We start from the raw sequence: 20111 nt of genomic DNA on the forward strand, positions 1-20111 counted from the left end.
CCCGCGGAGCGGGTACCGCAAGAGGTAGGCTGATGCTGCAAGTATTTACAGGCACTCCGTCCTCACGTTAGCTGCCAAGCACAGAAAATGCGTCCCAATGCAGGACCAGAGCACTAGAGTTTTAAATCCCAGGGGAGGGGAGGAGCAGACAGGGAGAGCGGCCCAGGTGCTCTCAATTTGGGCAGGCAAGCGCTCCTGGGAGCTGTAGTCCGGCTCCTGCGCCTGCCTTCGCTCGCAGCCCCGCCTGTCTCTCTCCTACTCCGGACACCGGCTTGAAAATAATGTTCCAAAATCCACCCCGAGCGAAGCGGGACCCGCGGAGCGGGTACCGCAAGAGGTAGGCTGATGCTGCAAGTATTTACAGGCACTCCGTCCTCACGTTAGCTGCCAAGCACAGAAAATGCGTATAAATGGTAAGGCGCCAGGGGCGTAGTTTACTCAGTAAGATTAGGGAAGGGGGTCACATTTCTCAACTAAAACAGTGGGCCACAGAGTGAGGAGAATGTGTGGGGTGACTACGTTATGGGATGGATTAATCCCATAACAAGCAGGTTCAGTTCTAATTTGCAAAATATGGGCCTCTGGGACTGATTTAGAGTTTGGCAGACCTGTACACTGTCGCAATGCAATAGGTCTCACATTTACACAAGTTTGAGTTATTCACATTGCAACTTACAAGGCCTTTTATTTTTCATTCGTTTTTAAAACCTAAATAAAAGGCATTGCCGTTTACAATGCCAATAGCTTAAACTCGCGTCAATCCGAGACCTATTGCATTGCATAGGCTTGTTCCAAGTGTGGAGTGAGAGTCGGGTAGCCCCACACCATATGATAGAAGCCAGCCCCATCTAGTTGGCACTTGGGGAAAGCGGTCTGTGCCTCCAGAAACATTCTGTTCAATCCTTTAGAATTCAAGTATTCATGGTGAACATGGTGTACCCCAAATCTGCCTAACACCAACTACCACTCCACTTTCAATGAGGAAATGATGAGGGGGAATATCAAACTCAGTAACCAGGTCTGGGAAATCATGCATTTGGCTACTGGAAAACCAGTCTCCAATCGTCCTCATAATTCTTTGCTCCCAGTCGTGTAGTCCAGTCCCCTGTATGTGGGAGGTAAAGGAGCATAGACGGGTGGAGGTCTTTAAAATCGGGGATATTTGTCCTGGTGCACTGCAGCACCCGGAATCACGCAAACCGAAGGGAGGACAGCAAGGGCCCTTTGAGTCCTGTCCAGGGCTGAGGCCATGCATGAAGAGTAATTCCACCAAGGAGACCTGTGTGGGGACAAACTGTCATCTATGGATGCCACCATTCTATCAGAGATAATTCCAACGAGATACCCATTTCAATAAACCAGGATACTGCTCTCCCAGGCACATAGCTGCACCTGAGTTCATCTGCCTCCTGCTCCGAACCGACCCCGGTTTGAGGCCGACCCCTGCCATCCGGTGCATTAGACGGGACCCATTCGCTGCCCGACGGCGCTCCTATTACGGAACGCTCTCTCCATTGTGCGAGACCACACCACGCCAGGTGTCCAAGCACGCCCGCAGTTTATATTACTAAGATCTCTTGCCAGTGCCATACCTGAACTTCAATACCTCAGAAGCACCAGGAGGCTGCCTTCACTCACCCGATTGGCGCCTCAGATGGACTGTTGCGCCCCGTCGCCTGGTTCCCCAACGCCGTGAATGCACCCTCATTAAGTGCACCGGCTTGTTTTAAATATACTCAGGCAAAATGTTCACTGTAGTCCTGAAGATGATCCCAATTTAACTTTTGGAAATAGGGATCGAAACGTAACGTCGACAGTTTGTGCAGTTCTGCTTCCCTTTTCAATCTTGTAATACGTGTTGCAGTTACTGTCGGTTTTTAGCTTATGTAATACTTCATTGTACTATAAGCCACCGTTTTTCTCCACCTTGTTTGTCTGCTACTCTATCTTTTTTCCCCCATGTATTGTCTCTCCTTTTTCTCTGACTCGGTACAGGCTTGTGCCCAGTTAATTGTGGCTTGTTCCACTTCCCAAATCTTGTATATATTCACCAAATCTTTCAAATAAACATCTCTTTGTCCGGCTGGACGTTGGAGAAAAGATACATAGTCTTTATCTTAAGTCTGTGTCTATCATTATATGTCATATTTGCCAAAAGCTTAGGACCTTTGTTAGCTCTAAAACTGCATCGCATCTATCCTGCTCGCCTGGTATTCTTGCAATCCCTTGCTGGCATTCCTTTGCATGTTTTGCTTGGTATTCCTTGCGTATGTTGCTTTGCAGTTCTTGCTTTTCTTATTGTTAGTATTTTGGTAGGTTTCCAGTATCCTTGCGGGGTCTTGCTGCCCTCTTTTCCTGCCTTTCTCAGCCGCTGCTGCCCCCACGGCCCAACCCCACTGCAGGTTCCCGTTCCCGCCTTCCAGCTGCATCTCCCTCCGTCCCCCCGTATTTAATGGCAGCCGCTGCGCGGCCAATTGCTGGGGGTGCACAACTGGCGCACCAAAGGCAAGCCTGTCTACGCCGTCTATGACCCGACCGCGACCAGCGCCAGGAACCGTGCATCAGCGACCATCAACCTCTGCGACTCAGCTGCCCTCCTCGCACTCAACCCCGGAAGGACCAACAACTGCCAACTGTCCACGCCAAGCACCACCCACGGACAGTTCTCCTACCTTCACTGCTGCCAGACTTTCACTGCCAACCACACCCCCACAGCAACCACCCACACACCAGACACCAATACCCCCGAAGCCCTGAGGTGCATCCTCCTCAATGTGCGCTCCCTGCACAGACACGCAGTAGAGATCTTGGACTTCCTTAACATCCCCTTGCTAGAAACCTGGACCTCCGTCCCTGACATCGCCAACAACATCCCTGACGGATACAAGATCCAGAGGTAGGACTGCCCTAACCGCCCAGGCAGAGGACTCGCCATCGTACACAAGAGCCTCCTCCAACTCCCTACCTCCATCACGATTGACTCCTTCTCCACCACCGAACACTTTCACTTTCAGGTCCAGACCAGCCCTAGAATCACACTTTGCAGCACCCTCGACTAGAGACCTACCGGACACTGCGCTTTGATAGCCGCCAACGTAGCCGACATGGACTACATACTCGTCGGAGACCTAAACTTCCACCTCGACAACCCCAGCGACCCCAATTCCACCACCCTCCTGGACAACCTCGCCAACATCGGACTGAAACAGCTCATCACCATGCCAATCAATTCAGAGAAAACAGAGGTCCTCGTCCTCAGACCCTCGTCCTCTGCATGGGACAACACATGGTGGCCCACCGCCCTCGGCAGCCCACCCACCAACACGAACCACGCCCAAAACCTCTGCATCGTACTCAACTCCTCCCTCTCCATGACGTGACAGGTCAAAGCCATCGCCTCCAGCTGCTTCAACACCCTCTGCATCCTCCAAAAGACCTTTAAATAAATCCCCCCCTGAATTGCTAGGGTCGGTAGTGCATGCCAGCACCGTCGTCATTGTTGCTTCGATAATCATATTCACATAGGTAAAAATTATGATGGCAGCCCAGAGGGTCACTGGGGACAAAACATCTACTTCCCAGGCCAGCCGGACTGTGATGCTGCACACAATTCAGTTGTTGCTGTGTATAACGTCATTCACCTATCCAATCACAGACGACTATTTCAGAAATGTTCCCTTCATTGGTTTCTTCAACAGGTTTACATTCATGTTGTTGCCAAGGGCCCTCAGCCCTTTACTTAACGGACTAAGGGATGACATTTTTTTCGATGGTATGAGACGTTACCTTCCGCGCTATACTCCAATAATGCGAGCTAGCAGACTGCGCATGCCTAACTTTGGCATAGAAACCTAATCTCTGTCTTAATTCTTGTTTTATATTAACAGATAGCTTTAACCTGCATACCTTTTAATTAATGATGCTGTTGACGTTAAAGTAACAATCTAAGTTTGTCAACTTAATCCTGTAAATATATGTTTATACTTTTTGTTATTTATATAAAACCATTACTGCACACACAATAAATACATCTTTTGAGATTGCAAGATCTGTAGAGTGTTCTTTTGGATGTCGGGAACATTTTCTCTTCCAGACAGGGTTATTTGAACCTTCAAATGTTCACTTAAATCAAGGCCAGCAAACAATTGTAAGGCAGTTTGAGCAAACATTTTCAAGTTCTCGCCTTTCTCATTTGGAAGAGGGTCCTTGCGGCCTTTTCTGAATCACAACTAATGCATTCCCAACATGTCAACTATTACAAGCAATAGCTGTCCTTTTATGTGCATGGGTTGCTTTTAAAAAAGAACTGTTGACAGACACAGGGTCAGAGGACTGCAGCAACATGCAGATCTCATTACCAGCAGTCACGGCACTTGTTATTGGGTCACAAAAGTTGAGGCAACTACACCCCAACGTGGGGGGGATAACAGGATAACTATTGGAGGTGGGCCAAAAGTTCAAACAATCGGGAGGAGCCAATACAAGAAAAGAGGTGATAAATTATGCATTTCATATATGCTGATCAAACCCACTACGATTACAGCAAACATGAAGATTTGACAAGATTTATAAAGTAGCATCTGGTGTTAGATTTTAAATTCCCCTCCAAACACCATGCACTTGTCTATGCTATATTAGGTTAGCATTATGTGGCTAAATAAATGCCATATGTGTTCACGTTATATTACCCACTTAGTTCTGTGCAACATGCAAGATTTCATTAGCCTGTGTAACTCCATTTTGTATTTCATAATCCATATTAGACTGCTCGGGCTGTGCTCGTATTAGGCCTCAGTATTCAGAATTGCTTGCCCCAGCGGAACACTGTATTTTATTATTATTTTCTTTTCTGCTCAAGGTTGCTACCCAACTTACTAATGAACAATTATTCTGCTTCTGCATACCATTCTCAATGTGTAACCCTGCTCCCATGTTGGGAGACGCTGAGACTCGGCACAGTGGCCTTGGATTGTTGATAAATGAACACATCTGGCAGGTGTTAGCTCGTCTTTGTGCCTCTTTTGTTCGTGTTCGACTCAGGCCGGTAGTTTTGCACTAGAGGCGTGGTCGAAATCTCCAAATGGTTTATCATGTATTGGCAAACATTGAGGGGGTCAGTCCCTCGGCAGACATCTTAGGGTGAAGGTCTGATTGGGCTCCTCCGCAGAGTATTGGAAATAAACATGTAAGTTACATTCTCTACTGTCTGACCGACCCTTCATTTGGGAAGGCATATTAGGCGGTTGTAAATAACCCGCATGGCCCTAGAAGACTCCGTCCTTCCCTGGTGACATGAATAATTTGGGGGGCAAGCACATTAATTATTTGAGCCATTGAATAGCAATACCTTTACGGTCAACGCCAAAGCTCTCAATCATTGCTCGCTATAAACAGTGCTTATAACGGACCACAACTGAGAGCTATACTGTTGAGGCTGAAGGCAGTGCAGGTTTCTCACAGTGCCTGTAGGTGGGTCATAAACTTTAAAATAAAATATGCACTAACCCTTTGTAATGCACTGGCTTGCCTCCCCCAGCCCTCATGCTTCCATTCCGCCACAGTGGACAGGGCTTGCTTTAGCTCTGGTGGCGCCCAGTGTGACAATCTTTTTGGCATCTCCAATGACCTCCTTTCCAACAAATTCTCTCACTGCCAACATCCAACAGTGCCCTTCTCTGATACGCACTTAATTTTTTATAGCGCTACTCATAGTTCTCACACTCAGTTCTGTGATCTGCATGGTACATGTTATTTGCAGCAGGCATATTAACCCTCTGAATTACTTTAGGATGAGTCAAAACTGGCGCTAGGCAAAATTCTAATTGCTATCCAGCAGGAAAATTAATCCCCAGCGTTATCTTGACATTTTTATTGTTGTCTGAAAACTGATGCAAGGCACAAGGAATTCTGCAGTAGGTGCTTTTAAATCCGTAAATTATTTTAAACACAGTGCCCCCCCCCAGGTCAGTGCCAGATTCAGCTGCTCCATTTGCACTGCCCTTAAGGTGGGCCTGGTAGCGCATGGTCTGAATTAATTTATCTAACCAATCCAGATGCTGTCCTCATGCTGCTGATAATGTTAAGCAGCATGAGAGAAGCACTAGGACTGGTTGAATCGGTCTGGGTTGATGGTTCCTCGGGGACTGGGTGGCCTGTGCCTGCTCTTCATCCAGCTGTCTAAGATAGCTCAGGTTGGAGAGGTTAAAGTGTGCATGTCAGGCTGGCCATCGCAAGACAGGTAGCCAAAGTGACATACACACTCTAAACTGGAGTGAGCACCAGTGCCAGTGAGCAGTAGTGGCCCCTCCCTGCCCTCAAACTTGGTTCCAGCTGAGAGCAGTGAAAAATAAAATGGTAAGGGCAGGGGGTGCTGCGCTCCTCTGCACTGGTGGAGGGTTAGCTGCAGTGTTTGTAGGCTACTGCTAAAGTGCTTTAAAAAAGAGGAATGTGTGATTTGATAACTACAAAGCAGTTTATACTTATTTCAATTAAAAGTACTTCAGAACCAGTCTTCAGAAAGCTATTCCAAGAAGACAACCCTTTTTGCCATTGCCATCTATGAAATGACAGTGAGCCTATGAGATTGATTTTACACCATCTTCAGAAAGATGCAGTCTTCTATTCCTCATCAGATTGAGCAAATGAGTGCCATTTAGGTGGCAATGTTATGATCTGTTGATTACTGTGCTATGAATCTGCGCTATCCTAAATCAAAGTAAATTAGTTGTTGTTAGCACCCCACAATGATCAGTTCTTATATGAGGTGACTGATCTGCTTTAATATATTAAACTATTAAACTGGCAAAAAGGTAGTTGCCTTAAGTAATGTTTCAATTAATGGTGTTCTAGCATCCAAAAGATCAGAAATATTCCTTTAAGCTCAAGAACACATTGACAGTGTGGCAAATGGGAAATGTCCTGCAAAGAGGTCACTTGGCAGAAACAGAAATTGTGCTTAAAAGCACATTTTATAATAACAACCACTGTGCTTTTAGTTCTGTGCTGAAGCCCAAAGTGTCAAAACCTCTAAGATATCCGAGGTACTTTTAAAACATACAAGGGAAATGTGCATTATAAAATGGAACATTTTTTACAGATTTCTCAAAAATTCCTTTGGGAAGAATGGCAATATTTTCTATAATGATCATTCCTAAATGAGAACACAATGTATAGCAATACACCTGGCCTGAAAGGAGAAAGAGATACTCTTGACTGGGGCACAAGAGAGACACCAGGCAGACAAATTAGTTACCAGTTTGTAAAGACGACACTTCGCATAGTTGTAATTCAGGAAATGTATTAGCTTCAAGAATCTCCAACACAGGATGCAGGCCGGGAAGGGAGAACCGGGAGGGACGTCCGGTCATGAAAGTCATCAGCTGTCGTCTGGGCACAGCTGATGACAGGGGAGAGGGGAGGACAGGAGGCAAGAAGGGGCAAAAGAGTAACAGGGGAGAATACAACACATCTTCCTCCTTACAAAACGATAAAGAAAAGAATGCAATTAGTCACATAAAAAATCATCACGTTTTCTGAGTGGAACAACTATTCGTCCAAATCTGGTTCTTACAGACTCTCTTTTGTCACTGATGGGTACACGGCTGTTATGGCACATTGAGGCAGAATGCTGGTTGCCCTGTGGGACTTCCCCATCCGCCTCATCCTCCCAGAAATCCCACATTCTTCCCTTTGTGGTTCTGTGAGCAATGATTTCTTCTCCAGCTGGGTAACTATGCTTGCCTGAAGCCAACCTTGAGAAAAGCCATACTTTACCATCACTCAATAAGGCTGAGTTACAAGATACATTTTTGACCATAAGGGGTTTGGACCTTTGGCTATGAACCCACTTATTTTCACGCGAACCATGTCCCCCACAGACACCCGCACAGGTTTGCAACAGTATTTCATGTCATAATGGGCTTTGCAGGCCATTTCAGTCTTTTGCAAACAGCGTTTAACCATGTCAGGTGACCATTCCGCTCTTTTGGTTGCGGCTTGCCAACCAACATTGTCCTTTGACATGGGAGTCCTTCCTCTCATGAGTTCGAATGGGCTATGACCTGTGCTGTTGCAAGGTGTAATGCGGTATCCCCATAATGTTAGATTATTGTTTGTGGCTAGTTGTATTATACCCTTAATGACTCTGTTGAATCTTTCAATGGCATAATTGCCAGCAGGGTGGTATACTGAAGTGGTTGTGTGCGAAATCTTGTTTCTCTTTAAGTAGTTGACAAACATCTCTGAAGTAAACTGAGGGCCGTTGTCACTGACATTGCACTTGGGTAGCCCCTCCTTTTTGAATACATCATTAAGAAATTGTAAAACGCTCTGGGCATCAGTTTTGTTTACAAATCCCACTTCGGGCCACTTCGAGAAGTGATCGATTAGCACTATGCGGTAGACCTGTTCCCCATGTTCTTTGATGGGTCCCATGATGTCTATGCCTATTCTTTAATACATGGGGCAGAAGGAGGATAAGGACTAGGTCGCCCTCCCAGAACATACATTAAGACACAAACCCAAGGTGTTGGGTTCTGGGACCTAGTTCCTGATTTTAGGCTACTGGCCACTATGGTCAGACAACTGCCAAAGAAGAAAGAAAAATTTCTTTCTTGAGTCCCCTCACTCACCAGGGTTTCCTCCTTGGTGACATGCTTCATCATTGGGGCCATCCCAGCTCTCTACGAACTGGGGCGTGCTACGACTTGCGAAGTTACGTAGGAGCACTTTTTGTTTTTGTTTTTTTTGTTCCCCCGTAGGGACAAGTCATCAGAACATAAATCAACAGATTCATAATAAACAGCAATATATATATATATCTGATACAAACATTTTTAACAGATAACATTTCAATTCTCCAAATATTCTTGAATTGCACCCCAAATTAATATTCCCAATCGCCGTTTTTTAACCCCCTTCAAAGAATACAGACTCCATTCCAATTTATAAGTATGATACAGCTTCGCCCTCCAGTGTTCAAATGCGGGAGGTTCTTCTTGTAGCCACTCAGAAGCGATGCATAGGTGAGCAATCTTCATTGCAACAAATATCAAATATCTAAATCTAAATAAATCAGTACCCTGTTTTACATTTTCACTTATACCTAGAAGCATCATAGCTGGAGAAATCTTTACAGTGAGTTTTGTAATCATAGAAAGGAAGTTTTCAATGTGGATCAAAAAATCACGCAGCTTACAGCATTCATAAAATATGTGAGTGCTTTCTGCATTGTTAGCTCTACATCGGAAACATTTCCCATCATATTGTGATCCCCACTTCCTCATACGCTCTGGTGTGTAGTATAACCGAAAGGTAGTTTTAAAGAATTGGGCTTTCAAATTATCCGAAAGAAAAGCTTCCTTATACAAATCACTCGCGTCTGCTATTAATAAAGAAGATTCCTCCAGCTGATTCTGCCAATACACATTAAATTTCTGAAGTCATCAGTTCTATATTTCATTAATAAATTATACAAAAACCATATTTTCTCGCCTCGGCGAATCGCCTCTACCACCAAATTAGTCTCACCGCTAACATGTCTTCTGTTAATAAAATCTCTTAACTGAAGATATTTAAAAAAAGCCGATTTAGTCAGATGATACTTTAAAGTCAGCCTTTCAAAAGTAACTACTGTTGCATCTAAATCAAACAAATCCCCTATTTGTGTTATCCCTCGATGTATCTAATCCGACACCACCCGGTCATGAAAAACGGAAGGTACTATTTTATCTGCATTAAAAGGCGTGTAATACGATACTTTACCAATATTAATCATTTTAGTTATCCTTCTCCATACCTTAAAGGCTGCTTCCAGTACCTTATACCGAGTTCTCTTGTAGTAATTACCCTCCAACTCTTTAAACAGGCTACGTCTGGCGTGTATTCCCAACATTAAGTAAAATATAGAAGGTGCTTCAGCCATACCCTCTACTGGTTCCCCCGTTAACAACACACGCAATCTTTGCAAAACGCATACATAGTAATATAACAAAAAGTCAGGGATTGCCCAACCCCCTCTCTCAACCGGAAGAGTCATCCATCTCATTGCCCTCCGAGGTTTCCCTCGAGACCATATAAATTTAGTGCATGCTGATTGTAGCTGTTGTATATATTGGGATGGAATCTCAAGAGGTATAGCTCAAAACATATAAAGAGCTTTTGACAAAATACTCATCTTGATTACATTTCCTCTTCCTATAATTGACAGTTGCAATCGCCCCCACCTGTCTAATGACTGCTGAATATGTTGAAACGTATTACTCCAATTGACCTCTACAATGTCTTTCATAGATGTTTTAATTATGATACCAAGATATGTAACTTCCGAAACCACTCTCGCATCGCAAAATCGCAGATTCTCAGTGCATAGAACTTGGGTCTTCCCAGAGTTTAGTTTGTAGCCGGATTTAGCTCCGAATGCTGAGGCCAATTGCTCAATCTCCAATGATGCCTCCGCTGGTTTAGTCGTCACAACCGCCACGTCATCCGCATGCGCGAATACAGTGTGCTCTATGTTTTGCGCGACAAATGGCTTAATTGAGGGATTGTTAGATAATCTCTTCAAAAAGGGATTAATAAATAAGGCAAACAAAAGTGGCGAACAGGGACACCCCTGTCTTGTCCCTCTAGTAACTCTAATAATATTAGATTTCTGTCCCATAGACGCAATTCTTGCATTTGGGGCAGTGTATAGTACCTGTATTGCAGTCAAAAAAGAATCACCAAACCCTGACCGTCTCATAACCTCCCATAAGTATTGCCATTCTACACAATCAAAAGCTTTCTCAGCGTCGAGTAATATTAAAGCTAGAGCACGTTTTTCGGCCTGAGCTATATCCAGCAGAGTAATAACTTTATTTATGTGCGTCACAGCACCTCGGTTAGGAATGAATCCGTGTTGGACTAGAGAGACTATGGGAGTTTTAACTTTTGAAATCCGATTGGCCAATATCTTTGAATATACTTTGCTATCGCAATTGAGCAAAGAAATTGGTCTATAAGATCCCGGGATTTCAGGGGGTTTGTCCTTTTTATTAAACATAACAATCATCGCCTCATCCCAGGACTTTGGGGCTTTACCCCATTGTGCAGCTCTCACAGTATCAAGCATGATATGTTTTAATTGATCAGAAAATAGTTTATACACCTCCCCTGGAATGTAATCGGGTCCGGCAGCCTTACCATTCGCCAAGTTTTTCACAGCAAGTTCTAATTCTTCCAAAGTAATTGGACTATCCAGCCATTCCTTTTCCGTATCAGACAGCTGTACAAACTCCCCTAGATCAAATCTATCGTTGCTATCTATTTTTTGACCCGTATACAATTCTGTATAATATTGATGAAATATATCAAGAATCTTATCTGGGTCCTGTTGTAATTTACCCTGTTGATCTTGCATTATAGTTATAGATCTAGAGGTTGATTGCATCTTTAATTTTAAGGCAAGTGATCTCCCAATCGCCTCACCGTACTCATGCATATGTCGTTTATGTACCAAGTATTTTCTTGCGTTATCTTGGCTCCATACCCCCGTTATCTTGCCTCGACATCTGGCTACCTTCTCCTCCACGTCTGCTATATTCCATTGATTGTCCGTTTTTTAAATTTCCCTTAGTAAATTCTCCTCCACAGTTTTTAATGCCGTGTATAAGTCTTGCATTTCCCCCTTTATTTTCTTCTGTCTATAATTACCGTAACTCACCACTTCCCCCCTAAAGCACGCTTTGAATGTTTCCCAAACTATATCAATATTAGCAGTGCCCACATTAATATTAAAAAATTCAGTTATCCACTTTGACATATTCAATTTAAACTCTTCATCAAGACATAATTTCCTATCAAAAGTGAACATTCTTGCTCCTGAGGCTCTCGTGCAGTCACGTATTGTTAAAACAAGGGGTGCATGATCTGACGTTACTTTAGGAAATATTTCAACATATGCTTCAGCCAACAACGATGGAGGAGCAAAAAAATAATCTAAGCGAGCCATTTTTTTATGTGGGTACGAGTAGTATGTATAGCCAGGTAATGCAGCTTTCAGATTACTCCATACATCTACCAGACCGTGATCATTTACCAAATTGTATAAAGCCCTAAACACCTTTGGTTTACGGCCAACATATTTCTCAGGTCCACTAGTGAGTTCTGTACTTTTTAAATTAATATTCAAATCTCCACATATTATCCCCGGTGTTATCCAAGTTGCGAATTCCATATTTAAATCGATTAAAGTTTCTGGTTCGTCTAAATTTGACCCATAAATTGAGCACAACGTTAAATTAATAGATTTGATTTTTATCTCGGCTATAGCCCACCTGCCCCATTTATCCGTTAAGCTACGAATTAATGTACACACTCGTTGTTTTGCTAAAATCATAACTCCCCTAATCATTGTGGTCTGTTGTGATGCACAAAGCAATGAATATCCCAGGTCTTCTACGACTGAGCGATTGCCCCATGGAAGATGTGTCTCTTGGAGACATACAATGTCTGATTGAATCTACCGAAGCTCAGAAGCTACCCTGTATCTTTTTTTTTACATTATTGAGGCCGGACACATTTAAAGAGCATATTTTAATGTTATAAGCCATTCAAAAGTATATTCATCGTAATCCAACATCCTAGGGTGCAAATTTTTCTAATAACCAAATATATCCTTATAATCATAATCATAATCTTACCACAAAGATTTTCCTCCCTGATCTGTGTCTTGTCCCTCACCGGGTTTTTTACCCCTTTTACCCCCACCAAGTTCCCGTCCCCTTCACCACTCAGGTGCACTGGGTACCCCTCCCCCTCCCCCCTCCCCCCTACTGCCCTCCCCCTCCCTTTTACCGAGGCTTTAGGACTAATAGTCCTTGGATGTGAAGCCTCCCACACCTCCAGCCTACCCCCAAAAGGATACCATTCTACAAATAATCATCTGTTTACTGATACACATGAGAAAACGTGAGAAAACAACCTCTATTAAACCCAGATTACTACTAGACAGCTTTGAATTATAATACCGTGCTGCATCCACCCTATTCAACTCTACTCCTTATAAGGCTTGTAAATATTCTTTTGCAGCCTTTACATTCGTAAAGTAACGAGAATTTTCCTTATAAATGACTCTGAGTTTAGCCGGGTTCATGCGCGCCCTTACTCTGGAACTGTGTGACCAGTTGGTGTAACTGCCATCTATTATCCATAGTGTATTTGGAGAAGTCAGGTGTTGCGAAAAACTCAAAGACCTCACCCTTTCTTTTCTTGTTGGGGCGTGTATCCATATATACATCCTCCCTAGCTAAAAAGCTATTAAAGGCTACCAAAATGGGCCGAGGCCTAGTCTCTGTATCCGGATATTGAATGGGAATCTATGTGCCCGCTCTATTTCTCTGTCCCAATCCCATTTGGTGATCTCCGGGAAGGCCTGTTGAAATAGTTGCACAATAAATCTTCGCGGATCTTGTCCCTCTTTCCCCTCTGGAATCTGCATAATTCTCAGAATCTTGCGACGAGCATGATTTTCAAAATCAGCTAACTTCCACTGAATATCCTCTTTATTGGCACTCAACAGTTCTGTGGTGGTTTTCTGTTGTACCAGCTGATCCTCAATATTGGAAACTCGTGTTTCAATTTCCACAACTCTCTCCCCGAAATCAGTTTGAGACTTCGCCAGCCACCTTATTGAATTCTGAAGCCTACGGCAAGAATTTTGTATCCTCAGGCTCTCCTGCTCCAGTTTATCCATATGTGAGAGGATAGTTTGGTAGATAGTATGTAGAGTAATGTCATTCTCTCCAGTTGGTACGTTACTGCCACTATTTGTTGCTAATAATACTTCACTATCTCCCCCCCTCTCATCCAATGATTGACCTCTTTCACGTATAGTAGCGGGGCTTACTTCTCCCAAATCAACAGAGTCCTCCATTTCACCATCACTCTCATCTACCATGCTCATTTGCTTTGAGTACTGTGCTGTTAAGTCCTCACAAGATGAAATTGAGCCTTCAGACACCGAGTAAAAATCACCGGATTCGCCTTCAACTGCAGAGCGTCCTTCAGGCAAGGCTTGTGTTAACATTAAGTAAGGCGGTTGACTTTGTGACCTTTCTCTGAGTTTTTCACTATTTCCCCTTTCGGCTCCATCTTCCTGAATCACGGCAGTCATAGACTCTATAGCAGTTTCATTAGCAGTTTCATTATCCAATACATCGTCTGAATTGCCAGTAACCACATTCACGACTGTCGAATTATCATCAATTTCAGCGCTTTCAGTATTTTCTTGATTTACTGTGTTCTCAGGCGCGGTCTTTTCTCCCCCATTAACGACAGCGATTACTTTCAAATGTGTCTCCGGCTGCACGCTTGTTATATTTACACCACTTTTCACTTTTCGCTTTTCTTCTGCCTCGTTAAATATAGCAGGTATTGTAGCAGCCTTAGTCTTACCCGCTTCATTTTTCTTTTCAGCAAGGCTCGTTGCTTTAGCAGATTTGTTCGGTTCCTCCACCTCGCTGCTGCCATCGGGGGTCACCTGAGCTCGTCTCCCTCGCACACCTTTGGGAGCCATTCTCTGAGCGTAATGCTTTCTGTTGGAAATTCGAGCTCCTCACAGCGTTCCTCAGGCTCTGCAAACCAGCCACAGGTGTGTTAACCGCTCGTGAAAACCAGCTCCGGCGACGTGCCGAAATGGTGTAAGCACCGACAAGAACGCCAGACATCAATCGTGCAGACCTCGTTCCATGCAGCACCAGCACATACAATGACGGCAGAAAAGCTGTGTTCTTTCTCTTCAAAACACTTTTTTCCTCACTCCAGACGAAAAGTGGTTACTGTTCCCTCCCGAGTAAGTATTAGCAAGTTTTAGCGTGCAAGATCTTTCCCCGTCTTCTCTGCTTTCTCCGTTCTCTCAATAGCTCCCTGCAGGCTGGCTGGAGAGGTCAGCCTACGCGTCCACTCGCGTGGGCGCCATCTTGACTCTACGTAGGAGCACTTTTTGAAGGACTATGTGTTGTGCAATGTGAAGTGGAGTGGGTATTGGTGGTTAAAATACCTTTCTAGTGGGCCTGTGGTAAATAAAATAATTACCCTGTCATCATTTCTATACATTAACAAGGATCATGCATTAAATGAGAGGCAGAGTCCGTGGTGTCCGATTCAAAGGGGCTTTATTACAATAATTGCAGTTAAGGGAGAATCGGGTTCCATCACCACTAAGGTTCAGGAAGGATCGTCATCTGATCTTTATTCACAGAGTTCATCATTTATAGTTCAAACATACATTAACTTGCATGGAGAAGGTGGAGCAAGTGAAAGAGAGAGAGATAAGAACACATGGGCGTGTAAAAAGGCGTACATGTGGGCGTTCACTTGATGAGTCATAGGTGTGTCATAGGTGGGTGGATACATGGAGGGGGTCTACATGGCAACTGGAACCTTTACCCTACTTGTGTGCGTAACCTGGTTATGACGTGTAATTGGGGGAAACAGGGGGGAGCTGACTTTCGTGCTAGTAGAGACGTCTTGGATGTCAGGACGACCTGTACTTCTGGTATTATCGGATATCTTGAGTTTGGAGGATGTATTATCTGACTTAAAGGTTACTCGAGCAAAAGGCTGCTCATCACTAAATGCTAGTGTGTGCATAGTTTACAGCGTGCATTGCATGGGGCCATGGACCTTCTATGGATGCGAGTTCTGTAAATCACTTGAATGGAGACAGAAAGGCTAGGCCCTATCTTCTGCAGGCGGAATATGTTTACCCTTTTCATTAGGCAGGAATGTGTTTCTGTGGAGCGGAGCAGATAACTGTAAGCAGAAAACTGTCTGGGCAGGCCAGGCTGAGCACCTCTCGGCTGAGCAGGAAGTATGTGAGGGGTCAAGGATGCAGAGATAGACTGCAGCTTTCAGAGTGTAAAGGCTTGGAGCCTGAATTCGGGTCCTGGCTCGGCTGTGCCACAAAACGGGTGCATCTCGATATTTAAACGTGCACCATACAAATACATTGGCAACATAGGCCTTAAAGCAGAATTATCGTTTCTTTCATGGAGGGCCTGGTAACTGACTTGTTAACGTTGGACGCAAATGCAGAGGCGTCATCATTTCGGCCATAGAGGGAAAATGCATGGATGTCATGCACATATACTACATGTTGGGGTACACGATAGGGGACATATAGGCCATATAAAATTTCATTTTCCTCATTCCCTCCTTGTCCCCTACGTTCCCTTCAAGTCACATCTATTTGAATAAGACCTTGTATATGGTCATACAGCATCATTTGCTCTTCTTTTCTTTTCTGGATACGTGGATGGGGAATACAGGCAGTGGCACACAAGCCGCAAATCGCCGGGCCACATTGTAGACAGAGGCAGCAACTGATCATGATAAACAGTATTATTCCTAGGAACGTTAATACCGTCCAGCCCCATCCTGATATTACATTCCAGAGCCAACTGGACCAGGTCCATGGATCTTGGTGCATCTCGTGGGCTATCTTGTGGAGTCTGGTTATTGCTGCATACACGGAGGGCGCGTTATTAGGAATAAACACGCAACAACTGGAGCCGATCACTCTACAAGCTCCGCCCCTATCGGCCAGGATGACGTCAAGAACAAGACGATTCTGAAGAACAACAAGTCTCATAGCTGACTGCTCCTCTGTTAAGTTCGCCAGAGCAGATGCAGCCTCATTTACTACTGCTTCCAAGGATCTTGTTAACCTGCATATGAGTTTACTGTTTTGAACGGGACCTATGAACCAGAAGTATCCTTTAATGAAATCTGTATATTGCTCCCAAGCTGTCTCAGTCTGATCAACAATTGGGAACTTGATCTCCCTCTTGTGTCTAACGTGTACTAGTCGGGAATCTCGATGATAATGGGATGGGGCTAGAAAGACTGGTGGCAGTAGGAACGAAATATAACATGTCCCACCCCAGTCTAAAGGCAGATGTACATAGGCTGTCTGTCCGCAAATGAAATAGGAATGGCTGGAAGCTTTGAAAGTAGACTTTCCTTTATCATTGAACTCGACTATAATATTACAATCACTATGACCTAAATGTACTGAGCCTTTCTTACTAACACACAATTCACCTTTTACTGGTAAGACTGTTATGAACGGTGGACCTGTACTTTTCTCGGACTGGACATTTAAAATCATAAAGTTAAGGGAAACATTTCCTTGTTCGTACACTTCGTTTTCTAGATCTGTTCCTTTCCTCTGGGGAAAACCATCTTTGTCTGGGTAACATGCCCTATTCATTGCCATATTCAAATCTCCCCAGACCCAATCGCTCTGGGAATCTGTAACCTTTTTGTCTTGTGATGACATTAAAGCAAACCATGCTCCGCACGAACCATTGTGCGAGAACGGGAAAGGAAAGAGAGGCAGGACTCCCTTCGTTTTCTGGTAAGGTGGGAGTCGGCCACATACCCAGCAATTCGTTACATTGCTGGTCTGATGGGAATGGTGCAACATTCGAATAAAAGTATTGTTGCGCAGTGCTAGTCGATATGACAGTTCATGGGTTGGCAGATCACTGAACGTGTGTTCTATTGTGTCGTTGATGGAAGAATGTATATGTGGAGCAATAGGAGGAAAGAAAACATGTAGTGTCAAGCTGATACATATAATCGATATACTTAGAAGGAACATAATAATTAGAGTTACTATACATCTACTGCGTAGAGTCTTGCAGTATATCTCTCTCTTATCTCTCTGTCTACTACTATTCTGGTCTACGCTCTTATACATGTCAGGAACCTGTCTAACCGATTCACCACAGGGTGGACTTAAACAATTAAACGCTGTCTGACTTACTAGACCGTAATTTAGACCTATACTCCTGTTGCGGAGTTTTTTCTAGCAAAGGGGGCTTTGAGTCACTGGTTTCAAGGCAGTCCTTAGTTTTAATCACAGTGTCTGTTTGTCCATGGAATTTTTTTATGTGTTGGGCATGAATCCAGCCTTTTCTTCCCTCGACCTTGACGGCAGTCCTCGTGGTAAGCAGTACCAGCTTCGGCATTCGCCAGCGGGGCTCGAGAGGGCTTGAACGATCAAAATTTCGGACGAGGACGACGTCTCCTGGAACGATGGTGTGTTCTTTTACTTGGGTGTTGTCGGGGAAAGCGGCTGCAACCTGTGAACGACAAGAGAGGAGTGCAGACATCAAGGAAGCCAGGTAATCTGTCAGCATATTACTGTCTACATCAGTTATCTTCTTTGGCATAGGCGTACCCCACATATTCGGTGGTCTTCCAAAAATCACCTCGTAAGGGGACAGTCCTGTTCTGGAATGAGCTACCATACGCATGTAAAAGAGGGCAACCGGCAAGGCTACCATCCAATCCACGCCTTTTTCTGCACAGACTTTCGCTATTCTTGTCTTAAGTGTCTGGTTATGTCTCTCAACAAGTCCAGCTGCCTCTGGGTGTCGTACACAATGGAACTTCCACTGGTACCCTAACAGAAGAGAAACTTGTTTCATCAATTCAGAAGAGAATGGCTGACCGTTATCCGAGTACACGACACGGGGCAATCCGTAGCGTGGAAAGTACTCTCGAACCAACTGCCTGGCAGTTGTTACAGCAGTGTAATCTGGGACTGGGTATGCTTCTGTCCATCTAGATAGTGCACATACAACTACTAGGACATATTTGTATCCTCGACATCTGTCCATCTGGATATAATCCATCTGGAGGACTTCAAAAGGGTGGTCAGGGGGATGGAATCCACCTTGTTCCACCGGAATGCCTTTGCCTGGATTGAACTGGCAACAAATCATGCAGGTGCGTACTTTCTGTTTAGCTGCTGCACGCAGGTGCTTGTTAAACCAAATATTCTGTAAACTGTCTAGCATAGCCTTTTCTCCTAAGTGTGCTGGACTATGTGCTGTGTTTATGATTACTTGAACCATAGAGTCTGGTAGAAACCATGTAGCTTTGCCTTTTGTCATCCAACCCTGGTCAGTCTGGACCCCTCCTTGTTCAGTCCATTTCTTTATTTCGTCTGGAGTGGCATGTGTCTGTATATCGAGTACATCTTGCGAGGGATCCCTGACTGTCATGCTATTCGTCAGTGCCGGTACTTCTGTCTTTGTCGAGTCCGTTGGAACGCCTGTTGGAGTCTGGGCTGTCAATTTAGCTGTTCGATCTGCTAGGTCGTTACCCTGGGAAATGGCATCTGTAACTTTCGTGTGTGCTATGCATTTCATGATGGCTATGGCTGTAGGCAAATGTATTGCTTCTAACAGAGCTTGAATAAGGGGACCATGCTGGATTTTGGCCCCATGAGAGGTCAGGAAACCTCTCTCCTGCCATAACACTCCGAAGTCATGAACGACCCCGAAAGCGTACTGTGAATCTGTATAAATATTTACTTTCAAGTTCTTAGCTCGTGTACAGGCTTGTGTCAGAGCGATGAGTTCTGCTGCTTGTGCTGACAGTGTGTCTATTCGTTGTGTCTCTATAACTTCAGTATCAGTGGTCACGGCATATGCGGCCACTAACTCTCCTGTGCTTGTTCTCATACATGAACCATCAACATAAAGTGTAAGGTCAGGGTCTGGCAATGCAATGTCTGTCAAGTCTTGTCTTGGCTTCGTTACTATATTGATTACTTCCACACAGTAATGTGGTGCAGCGTCTACTGTACTTGAGGGCAAGAGTGTAGCAGGGTTAAGAATATTGCATCGTCTGATCTCTATGTGTGGCTGGAATAACGTCAGTTCATATCCTGTTAGTCTCGCTATTGTCAAGTGTTGTGTCTGTGTTCTGTTCAAGAGAACTTCAACTGCATGTGGAACCTGTACTGTCAGGGGATGGCCTAACACTATAGAATCACTCTGTCTTATAGCTAGGGCTGTTGCTGCAACTTATTTCAGGCACGCAGGCAGAGCCTGGGCCACTGGATCTAATGTACTAGAAAAATAAGCACAAGGCTTGTGTTTTCCTGCTTGATCTTGTGTAAGGACAGATAATGCTGTTCCATCTCGTTCAGTGACAAAAAGCGTAAAAGGCTTGCTGTAACAAGGAGTCGCTAAAACTGGTGCTTGACATAAGGCTTTTTTCAGTTCTTCAAATGCAAGTGTATGTTCTTGTGTCCAAGGGAGGACAGTCGAAGA

Source organism: Lissotriton vulgaris, chromosome 8 (assembly GCF_964263255.1).
Source record: "Lissotriton vulgaris chromosome 8, aLisVul1.2, whole genome shotgun sequence".
Classification (NCBI taxonomy): domain Eukaryota; kingdom Metazoa; phylum Chordata; class Amphibia; order Caudata; family Salamandridae; genus Lissotriton; species Lissotriton vulgaris.